Raw genomic sequence first — 12,306 nt, 5'->3', positions numbered from 1 at the left:
AGAAAATTTTGGCTTGTTTACATTGATATACACTAAATTTAAAACTTGACTGCATACATGTCTATTTCTCAAGGCTGTAAAATCAAAAGGCTAACGTCGGTTTCGCAGTGGGGGTTGGAGGATGTATGCTTGGCTGATCACTTTGAGATTCAATGTAGAACTCCACACCAAGAGCTGAAATTCATTTATTTTTCTTTTTGTCTAAAGATGATAGAAAGATAATCACACATTTTTAGTTTAGAAAAAGGTGTGATTTTTACTCAAACTGAACAAGGGACAATATAATTACAAATGTCTTGAAGTCTTGGTCTAGAAAAAAATTATTCTATTCCTGACACTTGAGCTGTGAATTTGAGTACCTGTGCAGACTTATGAAAAGTGTTTTATTGATGGATTGGTTAGAATTGAATGTCACTCCAAGAATTCTTACTGACAAGAAAAAAAAAATCATGGAAGGACGAGAGTCCCAGGGTGTGTGTTTGTTTCACTTCGTCAGCGGAGCATGGAAACAAATGTAACATTGTATGGCCAACTGATATAGACTGCTGTGATTCTGTTTTGGCAAGAGATTTGGTCAACACCCAAGGCCTGCCTTCTGCCTCCTCATGAAGTCATGCGTACCCTCTACGTGACCAGCCGCAACAAGGGAGGCAGGCTACACCCCCAATGCCTTGCGAAGTGAAATGTATATTGTCTTCACTAATCCAAGCTTCTCTCAAGACCCGCAGAACATTTCTTATCTCCATTTCATATTTCCTCTTCTTCGCTAGAAAAGATTTTCTCTCTGAGTGCATGCCAGTGGGCCGAATGTGAGAAGTACAGACTGTACATGAAAAATTTGATTGCAAAACGTACTAAGTGCCATTATTAAGCATTTCAAAGTAAGTCTGTCATCAGATGGAGCAAAATAACACCTTTCCAATGATACCTCAGTTGCTCTACAACAAGGAATATCCTCCAAAGTTATGTTTAAAATTATTTCATGTTTTCTTATCGTTTTCTTTGTTTTTTAGCAGCTTTGACCGCAAATATCTCTAATTGCCATGAATGAAGTTAACTCCTTTTGCGATCAAACTCTTCCCATATGGATGCAATTAATATCTGAGCCAAGAGTTCAAATTTCCTCTTCTATGATATGGTGAAAGATGTGAAATAGAAAGGAGTGTTCTTATTTCTCCCTATATACTCCCCTATCAATTGCAAGGCAGTCGGAAGCTTGGGATCATTCAAAAGAGCCATGTTTAGTTTCATTGCGTGGTAGTTATTTCTCCCGCCGGTTCCTTGCTGGTTTGTTCATGAGCATCGTAGGCTTTGCAATCGGCGACACATTTTGCAGAAACATGTTTTGCTAGCTACCTCTGGAGATGAGATAAAAGAAGTCACAGCAGTTGAACTGGATACGTTTGGCAAGTGGAGGACTCGAGTATGTCACGTCTTCTTCTTCTTCAAAAATAGTTGTAGCTATTGACCGTGAACTGATTCGGATGTACATGAGCAACTGATTCGCTTTGGGAAAGGAAAAAGAGGCGTATGTATTGCCAGATGTGATGTGGAAGATATGTTTCCCGATTCTGTGTTGATAAGCAGTGAGAGAACATTGAATCTTTCAGGAGCAGACTAGGGAACATAGTGTCAGTCCTGGACCTCAGATGTGAGAGTTTTATTGTGGTATAGCTATTAAGACAACTTCCAGAGATCGTGGCGGCGGTGCGAAGTCCTCAAGAGACTCGATTGAAGGACTGTTCATGATGTCTGTGCCATGTGCTGGTGTCTGATTGTTTCGGAATTCCCCTTTGGGCTCACTGCCTGCTGTAAAACAACACAGGTGGATGGCTCCTTCCGTCAGACGACTATCTTGTAGATCTTGAAAGGTGGTTTGGAAGAGCGTGACGTTAACGGTGGTCACGATGCCGCATGGCAGGGAGTTCATCCCCACCTGTCACTGCTGGCATAGATGTCAGCTCCTGAAGGGCATGTCCTACCTCACCTTGCAGGAGGAATTAGTGGCATTTCATCAGGTACGCTAAATAAATAACTTGCAGCCGGATCACCAGGCAGCTTAGATTAGTTCATCTCTCTGATCACTATGCACACATGGTTCTAACTATAGGTAGTTCCTGTAACATATCAGAATTCATAGATGTTTCTTTTCCAACAGCCTAGTATCAAACTTTATTCATGTGCTCCTGCCAATTAATTTTCTTAAGCAAGAATTTACTGAGCATTCCTCTGTTGTTTTTAGGTAGGGCAAGCCTCTGGCAAGCATGCGTAGAATTTAAATACATTACAAAAATAGTATATTGAGCCTGTCGTTATTGTTTGCTTGTCTAATGTCCCAAAATGTGTAGTAGTAAATGATGATCAATCGTTCACAAATACTTAATTCACTTCGATTACTTTGGACAAATATAGATGAGTAATACAAATATATATCTTCTTTACTTTATTCTCCCTGTCTGTGGTAAATGATTGCGCTGTAATTTGAGATGAGCCAATTTAATCAATATTTGTACACACCCTGTATGCTTTAGATGTCTCGAATCATTATTATTTTTGTGTGTTTGTGAAATATGTGAGGCAAGCATGTTGTTAATTCTTTTTGGCAGGATAGATATTTCAGTTGGCAAAACACCAACATTTGATTTGCCAGCAAATATTACACACTCTAATTTCATAGTGGCACTCAAGTGTGAAATAATTCTCTGTCTGTATGTGCGTGTGTTTGTATGTATGTATGTGGGTATATGAATAACTTTTCTCTTCAGTCATTTCCCGTCCTCCATACATTCACCTGTCACTCGGACTGTGAGACATTTTCACACTGTCTTGTTGTACGACAGACAAACAATGAGACAGACGCATAAACTTTGTCAGTGTCAACAAAAGAGCATTTTTACCTTGGGAGCGACGCTGGTGAGTGAGGCCATCGGAACCAAGTCATATAAATTCATTTAAGATAAATATTTGTCACACATTTCATACAGAAACAGGGGTTGGGAAGGCTTTAACGGAGGATGTGTTTGGCATGCCGTGTAGTACAGCGGGCATTATTGAAGTGTTTGCTACGTAAAATTTGTTTGATTTACAACGAGACGTACACGTTTACGCCAATCTCATGTCATGACTCTTAGGGTATACTAGAGAAATGTTCTATGACCAAAAACACTCAAAGCAATAAAGTAGTGTCACATTGCAAGCACCTAATAACATGCCAAATGTTTTTCAATAGTCTAACCACATTGTTTAAGCCTTTATTCATTATACATACATGTACACATGCTGACAATAAAAGCCCTGTGGTCACAGTGTGGGTAAACTTGTTTTATGAATATTGACGTCTCATTATTCTAGAGTGTGCCTGTATTGATTTACACCAGCCTTTGTGCATGCTCCATTGATCCAATGTGTGTGAAGGAGGTAGTTTTTGCGTAGTAGTGCATTCTGGGGGCGGAATCCCATAGTGCTTTTAGAGGTGCAGCCTCTTGTTCCTGAGCTGCAATAGGCCAATGGCAGGTAGCAACGGTTTAAACGACCCTAAAAATTCAAACCATCAATTAAAACCATTTAAACCCAAAACAAAACAGTGTGAACGTTAGATAGAACCCACGTACATAGATGTAATCCAACTTGTTTCCATGCTAACAAGCTCTCTTGAATGTTTAGTAATGTTCTTTTACTGCAATGTAAAGAAATTAATTAGGTTGTCCTTCTCAGACTCAATTTCCCTTTCCCTGCCCATGTGCAGAATTTACCTCTGAACTAGATTTTTTGAAAGCTTTAGTACATGTTCGTGTAAACAGTTTTTTTTTTCTTTCAACTTTCCTGACAGCAACAGTTTGATAGAGAAGACAAATGCTATCATCTCTATTGATCAGTTATACTGTTTTTAATGTTTTCTTTGGTCTGTATATGTCCCTGTTATCTCCCAGATAGTTCATGTTGTTATTTCATGTCTGTAGTCCTTGTAATCCGCTTGGATCGAAAGCTCAGGCCCCTTTTGACTCCATTTATTGTTTTCTTCCTTATCTGGATAAACCTTTTGAAGGAAGGCCATGCTCAATTCCACGACCTAAATTTCCAAGGGTAGTGATAAGGACAAACACATGCGACCCATATCAGGAGTTGATATTTCTAGTGTTAATGCATGCTGTCCTCGATCACAGATTATTACAATAGAAATCTAGCCTTCTTTTGTCTTTTTTTTTGAGAAGTAACAGCCGTCTGGCGGTTCCAATATACAATCTTTGGCTCAGTTGTCATCTGGGTATGGATGTAACAAGGCAACTGATATATCGAAGCATCCTGACTTGGCAGCTAGGCAGGTTAGTGTTTTGTACCCAGCTTACCAGGGAGTAAACCTCTCAAAAAGTGCGCAGTAATTTGCGACGGAGGTCACCATGGTTAGACTGACAAATTAAGGCTTGATTACCATCAATGATGAATGTGCGTGCACGGAACCCCCAGTGTTAATATCACACTGTCTCGCACAATTAGGGCCAATATCGGCGGTGCCGCATATGAAACAAAACTTTGCAGGTACGCGATGATACGAGCTTGGTGTCAACAGCAGTATTGTTTTGATCAGACCTTGAGTTCTTTGATTTAATTACAGCATCCAGAGGCTGCATCCCGGATGCGTTTCATCTATGTTGTCTGTGTTGATCCGGCTGTCAAAGGCATTGCGTCTGTGATCTTATAATGCAGCAGAGTTATCATGGGCAGAGTTCCACGTCATTTGCTCCTGCAACAATTGCTCCCATGAAATATTTGCACGGTAATCCAAACATAAATTCTACCCACAAACATAAAACTTATCCTAATCCTCACATTTAAACTAATCCTACACTATGTAAAACCCTATCATAACCCCAACCCCATAACCCTGGAGGAAATGAAACTGGAGCAATTGTCGTAGGAGCAAATGTCGTGTCACCCATAGGCATGCAGAGGTCAAACATATATATGTGCTTCTACTTCGAATACCAGTTTATACGTGTACATGACATTGCAAGAAAACAAACATTGCTTGGAACCAAACTTCAGACCATACCACTTACTGGTATCGGGTTTGAAATGGGTAAGGCGCTCCAAACATGGAATCTTTTGTAGTGTCAATTTTTTTTTTCAAAATTAAAGCTCTGCAGAACCAGCATAAAAACAACAACCCAGGAATTCTTTTGGAGATATTTCAGAGCTGAATTAGATGAACAAAAATACTCTCATCTGTGAAATTATAAACAAATAAGTACCACTGAAATTGGCCAAATATGAAGTATCAATGGCCCACAGAAGTTTCTGCTTTTTTTGCTATACAGCTTGATCATCTTTTTCTCATTCTCTAAATGTCGATAGAAAGCTGTCTCAATATAGTTACATAGAAAATTAATATTAAGTGATTACCATGAAAAAAAGTATTCATTGGAGACAGTGGAATTTCATATAATGTGGGAAATTTATCACTCTTATTACCACTAGCAACTTTGCAGCATGATTATGTAAGTTAAATTTTCAAGAAGTGGTCGTCTTTGGGTTATTGAAATCAGCCTGAAAGAAGGTAAAAGAAATCTGCACAACAGGTTGAATAAAATTAAATGTTTTTCATTATCTAACAAGCATTAGAGTTACAGTGCTTTGCTTCATCTTGCATTTTGCAAAGAGTTGCAGCTTTTTATTTGGCAGGGTCCATTAAATCCCAAATATCATGATTCTTTCAAATGGAATTTACTGAGAGGTAGCGCTCAAAATCTCTCTACACCTCATTGGTACGTCAGTGGCAGAAGGGCGCTAACACTGTGTCAAAGTGCATCGCACATCCCGACGACAAGTATGAGTGATTGCCTCACTCTTGTGATGGGTGGTAATATAAACCCTTTCTGCCGCTGATGGATGGCTTGTTTGGAACGTATCCATCCGGCTAGTCGGTGATAGCCATGCAGAGTACTGTCCATCACCCTCTTGATCCCATGTAGAGAGCTGAAATGGGATATCCACTCAAAAGATATTCCCTCCTCTGCAAACAAAAGATGAAATGCTATCCGGTATGGAGATCGAATCCTTCAAGTGGTCATCGAGCCCTTAAAGGTCCTAGCGCTGTCTATTCACCCTTGATTTATGCTGAAGTATACAACCCCAATAGTATAGAGCTTAGACAAGCTTTTAGGTCAGCAAAGAGTGGGAGAAGTAGTGCTTTGAAAAGAAGGTATGCTAAAGTGCCCTCTCTGTTTGTTCGCTGGCTGTATATGGTCAGTCAGTGCATATGTATGTAATTTTCGTCTTTGGCAGATGCATTTAAAGGTCCTGTTTACCTTTGTGAGCAGTGATTTAAAAAATGTTCAAGATATCACCTTTGATGCATATTTGTAGGTCAGTTGTATCACACACACACACACACACACACACACACACAAATCCTACTATATGAAATTTTTGCATTAAAGCCTAAAGTATAAGAAGATATCACTATTTTTCTCATTATACCATAACTGTAGATGGTTTCCTCTGGAAACATTTTCATTACAACTACATTGTTCACATTTCATATGATTAACAATACATAACATTGATTATACTGGTTCAAATTTTTACATTGGTTGTTTCTATCCATAACTCACATTTATTCTTAAGACTATTTTGAAGCACTAATGCTGGGTTTTTGTTTCATCTGCAAATGGTAAATTATGCCTTCAATGTCTAAGAAGTAATATGTCTGGATGTTGTAAAGTTATTCACTCCCCATCAATAGGAGGCAACTATAGTTTGCTTTGTGACAAAAGGCTTTGTTAGGAGGAAAGCATATAATGGGAGTTGGAAGAGCAATTGAAACCAGGAACATGATCATTGCGTATTGCATGGAGGAGAGCCATAGAATCCGTTATCACTGTCAAGGATGCTGCTAAGTATTCAAAGCCTCATTGTGCATGGCAATTACATAGCAGCAATTACCAATTGAATTGATTGATCCTGGATGCCACATGATAGTTTCTGCTTCTAATAAGAAGAATGCACCAGAAAACCTGAGACATTGAGGTGAATCCATTCCCTATCATATTTTAGAATTACCTTAGGCTTTGTGTAGGAACCTGCTGAGATCCCACATGCTATGGCCTGGTTAACTGCTAGTAGAATATTTGTATAGGCCTATGTGTTTGTATTTCTTCCTTTTTCTTTTCCTTTTGAGTGAAAAGAAAAATCATGGTAGCTGCTAATGAAGGACTCTGAAAGAGCATTATTGAAATATGAAGGCTTAGCAGGCAATTTTCACCCCTACTGTGTTTAATAGTATTATGCCCCCCCCCCAAAAAAAAAAAAAGGTACAAGAAAATCACATGGAGAATTATGTTTGGAACAGGTTATTAAGTTTTCACATTAATCGGTCATTGCCAAGTTACCCTGAGGCTGAACGTTTCGAGATATCCGTTTCAAACAAGTGAATCAGATCTCTTTATTAAAAGTGAAATAAGGAAGAGGATTTGTGACATCCTCCTCCGAGGGTCGATTTCATTTCCTCCCCATCAAGTTTATCGGCGAGAGGAAGAGGATGCCCAAGGTGCCGCAAGATGCAATCATCAGATCATAAACTTCTCTGCGGAGACCTTAAGAGCGTGCTTTGCTGTTTGACAAAATTTTGGTTTGTGCTAGCATGCCAGCCATTTATATAAATGTATTATTGTTATTATTATTATTATTATTATTGTTGTTGTTGTTGTTGTTGTTGTTGTTGTTGCTGCTGTTATATACTGCACTATTTTGCCCCCTCTCTCTCTCTGTGAAACTGCAGCACCTTGTAATATTTAGTGCAGGAGAGTATGTTGCTATTCATGGTTGTGTCTTAGCTTGTACCATAAAAAGACTTCATGACTTCTCATTTAATAGTTTGTTGCCATTTGTTTCTCACATTAACTCATTGATAAAGATTCAGACAGGCAGTTTTGTCCTAATAAAGTAGCATGATCACCATTTGTCCTAATTGTTAATAAGTCTTTGTTCTCATAGGGATGAAGTTGTGAATGCGTGATTGTAATATAGTGAAACCAAAAAAACAATAAACAAAGCAACACTTGAAGCACAGCTTTCTGTAAAACCATAAGTATGTGTCTGTCAGAAGTGGGTCAAATGATGGCCCCCTTACGCTTTACTTGCTGAGGAGATTTTTCTTCCTTTCCCCCATTAAAAAAGCAAACTACGCTGTGAACTTGTGATACTTGGCAGACTGATGCACGTACCAGTTTTAATATTAGCCTGCACTCCCAAATGTGCAAGGGCATTTAAAAAAAACCACACAAAAAAAAAACAACAACCACCATTTGATGCTTACAGTTCCAGCTGGAGAGCTAACAGGAGTTGGGGAAGGGGTGAAGGGGAGGGGGGGGGGGGGAAGGGAGCGGAGAGGGCATTTGGATACTGGGGAGATCTTGTTAGGTACATGATGACGCGCCGGATGATTGATCAACATTTACCCTCAATGTTGTCTTGGTGCGGGAGGAAATGATCTCATGTTGTGGGAGATGGAAGTTTGATTGAGATGGATATTTCATGGGATTAATTCATTAGCAGACTGTGAAATCATCTAGCATCATTCTGGCTGATTCCTACAGTGTGCCCACTGTAATTCGTACACATGTAGGAATTATCACTGCAGTTGAAATGTATCTAATAGTCATATAAAAGAGAAAAATATGCATGTGTTCTTGAATGTTAACAGTATGTAGGCTAACCTACTTGATTCCTGAATTGTTTTCTGGCCCACTGATAAGTAGACCTTAAAATGTTATTTGTGGGAAAAAGAAACAGAAACACACACACACACCCTTCAACTATTTCTTCTTGTATAGACACTTTCATGTTGCCCTATTAATGAATGTCATACATGCAGTGTTCAAGTATGTATGATTATATTTGATATATATGATTGTATTTTCATAAACTCAGATAAAAGAGATGCATGTAGCATACATTTTTCATTAATTAATTGATTAATTAATTCATTCATTCATTCATTCATTTTATTTTGTTACGGTACCGGGCTCAGCCGGAGGCTGTTTTTCAGCCTGTCCATGAATTAAAAATACATGATACACAATGAATTGTACAACACAAAAGTTACATAACTGAAAATGAGTAAAGAAACAAATCAAAACAAAATAAAACAAAACAGCATAGCAAAAGTACAAAACTTAAGACCTACTAATATGTACAGAATAAAATTATCAGAAATTATACAAAATTTAAGATAATTGTCAAAGTAAGGTACTCAAATGAAATCAGCTGATTGCAGACTGATTCTCTCCCCCCCCCCCCCCCCCGCCCACTTTGTAGGGTTTAGAAATACAGTGATGTATTTTTAGCAAGTTAATGAGCTAAATCCTATTATATGTGACCGTGCACCTCAAAACGAACATAAAGTCGCACACACTGATTTTGCGTGAGGACTGAAAATAAGTGAAGTGGGTCAACCTAGCCGAACTTGACTTTTTCATATTTTCTGAAAGAGCGGGTCTTCTTTTACATTATGCTAAAATTTGGTATTATAAAACGGGCAGGAAAGTGTGTTTTTTTTTTAGCAGTTTATCCGGACATTTTGGTAGAATAGTGTGATTAGGTGTGTCTTTAGAATCCCTTTTTCATTTTTGAAAATCCTTGTCCACACTCTTCAGTTTCAACTCTAATAACTTTTGAAAGGATAGTGCTACTGCTTTGAAAGTTGGCATTAATTAATGACGGAATGTGTTAATAAGGCATGCCTAATTTCAGTTTAATCTGATAATCCATTCATTGTTGTTACTCCGGTGGTTTACTTCCTGTTTTTTGTCCCATTCATCGCACAGCAGGCACGGTTTGGTAAAGATTAAGCGCTTGAATAGACACTATACTCTTCAGAGCCTCTTTTCTCTGTTCACACTTTTCCTGAGTTTGTGCTTTCTTTCCAATATTTAGATAGGTTAGGAGAGTCCATTTGATTTGAGTTATACATCATTTTAAAGCTTAAAGTCTGCTCTTTCAGAATATGGTCTTAACTAAAAATTCATGTCTTGCGACTTTTTGTTTGTTTTGAGGTGCAGGGTCACATATAGGTCTACCTATGATATCTAATTATCTTATATTAGATAGACAGGTTTGGAGGTGCAACTTTGTTTATGGAACCCGAGTTGGCATAGGCTGAAGCTAATACATGCCCTCGAATTAGTAGTACTCAGTAATTATCTTATCTCATCTAGAGCATACTTTGCCTGCAATTTCAATATTATCTTCCATGTATTAAATCATCAGGAAGGAATAGATATTTAAGATTTTAGGTACATTTTTTTTTATGTGTGATTATGACATCAAGGTTGTAATGCAATGTAATAAGCCAGTTCGGGGTTAGCTCATGGGCACATCGGTACAAATGACCTTTCTTCTTTCTCAGTTGATTAGGCACTCCACGAGTTTTCAAGCGAGAGAAGGTATTTCAGCTTACCCGACGTAATAATTTATGAAATTCATCAGTCATGTTCAAACAAAGAATGAACTTGCGTAGACCAGGTGACCAGAATGATCCATCAATTAGCACTTTGGAAAGCATCCATTTCATTATTTCGCATTGAATGTATTAACAATCTTTTTTCTATTGATATTGTCAAATTCCGCTTTTGCTGTCAGGTGGATGTGCTGGCAAGCACCACTCATAATGATCACTTGAATAATCATTACATCACAGATGCTTATCTCAGTGAATAAAAAACCAACATGCTCTGCCGGTACTGATGACCTTTTTCTGCTCATGCTCAAAGTGGAACACCGAAGTGGCTTATTGATCCTGACAAGTAGTAGTTAAGAATCAGTATCTTGTCTTTATAAATAAAATTGGCAATGCTTTCCAGGAAAAGGGTTCATTGTTAATATCGTAATGACAAAAAAGAAAAGATGAAAATGTAGTTCAAAGTCACAATGGTTCATGTACTTATTTGTCATACTTTGTAATATCAACCCATTCTGTTTTGATCCGCTTACATGATAACCGCAGCCACAATTACAGCCACTGTTACATGATAGACAGATTAATGTGCCAAACTATAGTAGATGCATTATGCATATTGTAGTATCATAAAAATATTATTTCTCCTTTTCAAGCCAGAGGGCAGTTGCGGATTGTCCACACTGATATTTGTCTTGGTGGCTTACTGGTGAAAAAACAAACTAACAAACAAGCAAATAAGCAACACTTGCGGGTGTCTGTCATCAGGCAGATATTGGGAGGCACAACAATGGAGGTTATTGCCCTTAGGAATGAACTGGGGTGTACGAAAGCTTTGGAGTAGTTTCTTTGATGTGGCTGACAACCGCATCCGTGGGATGCGTCGTCGTCGGTTACAAATATCTTTGTCCTGGGTGGTATTCACGGGAGCTTCATACACCCCTACCTCCTACCGGTGTCTGTCAGAGCGGATCATCATCACATTGACGTTCATTTCCTTGCAAGGGGGAAAAAGAGTTTGGAGAATGTTGGGTGGGGAGAGAGATTTACTGCCTTACGCATCATGCACGTGTTGACATTTCAACCACCCACACCTTAAAGCCCCCATTAAGGTTTTTTGTGTCGATTTTCATTTCATTGACATTTACTGCAGAAAAAAACAAAAACAAACCTGAATGCTATTTCACAGTTCTAAAGGGTTGAATTCAATGATTTCTGAGGCATTACTCGGCATGTTTGAAGACAAAAGTTGCAGCGGCACAAAAGCACTGTACCGGAGAGATGATTTGTGTGTAAAAAAAACAAAACCCAAAAAACAGTTCTTTAATACAAAAGTCAACTCCATTTGCCATCTGATTTTAGTGAGTGAAAGATTATATGATAATCATACAATTTTCAAGGTATTATTTTTTTTGTGAATGACAGATTATATGATAATCTTGCAATTTTCAAGGTATTGGTGTCACGAGTGACTTGACTGGTATTTCTACTTCTTCTTCTCTATTTGCTGGGCCAGTACAATTGCCTAAACACTACTTTTATTTCTACTGCTGACAGCAACAGCACAAGCATGTAAAGTAGCTTAATGGGAACATTTGGACAAAACTCCAAAAGTTAATCCCATTTTTGAATGTAATACCTCTCAGTAACATCAGTTTCAGATCTTATAAGTATTGTGTGTCTTGCCAATTTAAGAAAGTTTTCATATTTATAGTTCACATTATATTATCTTTGTATATTTTAAGAAGATTGTGTAATGAATTTTAGTTTCTAGATCTATATTAAATGAAGCTGAGACATGAACGTGACTGCGAGTATTTTCGCCCTTAAAGATGTGATGATAAGATCGGTGC

The sequence above is a fragment of the Diadema setosum genome, chromosome 13, assembly GCF_964275005.1.
Source record: "Diadema setosum chromosome 13, eeDiaSeto1, whole genome shotgun sequence".
Taxonomy (NCBI): Eukaryota; Metazoa; Echinodermata; class Echinoidea; order Diadematoida; family Diadematidae; genus Diadema; species Diadema setosum.
Note: the sequence above shows the minus strand (reverse complement) of the source record.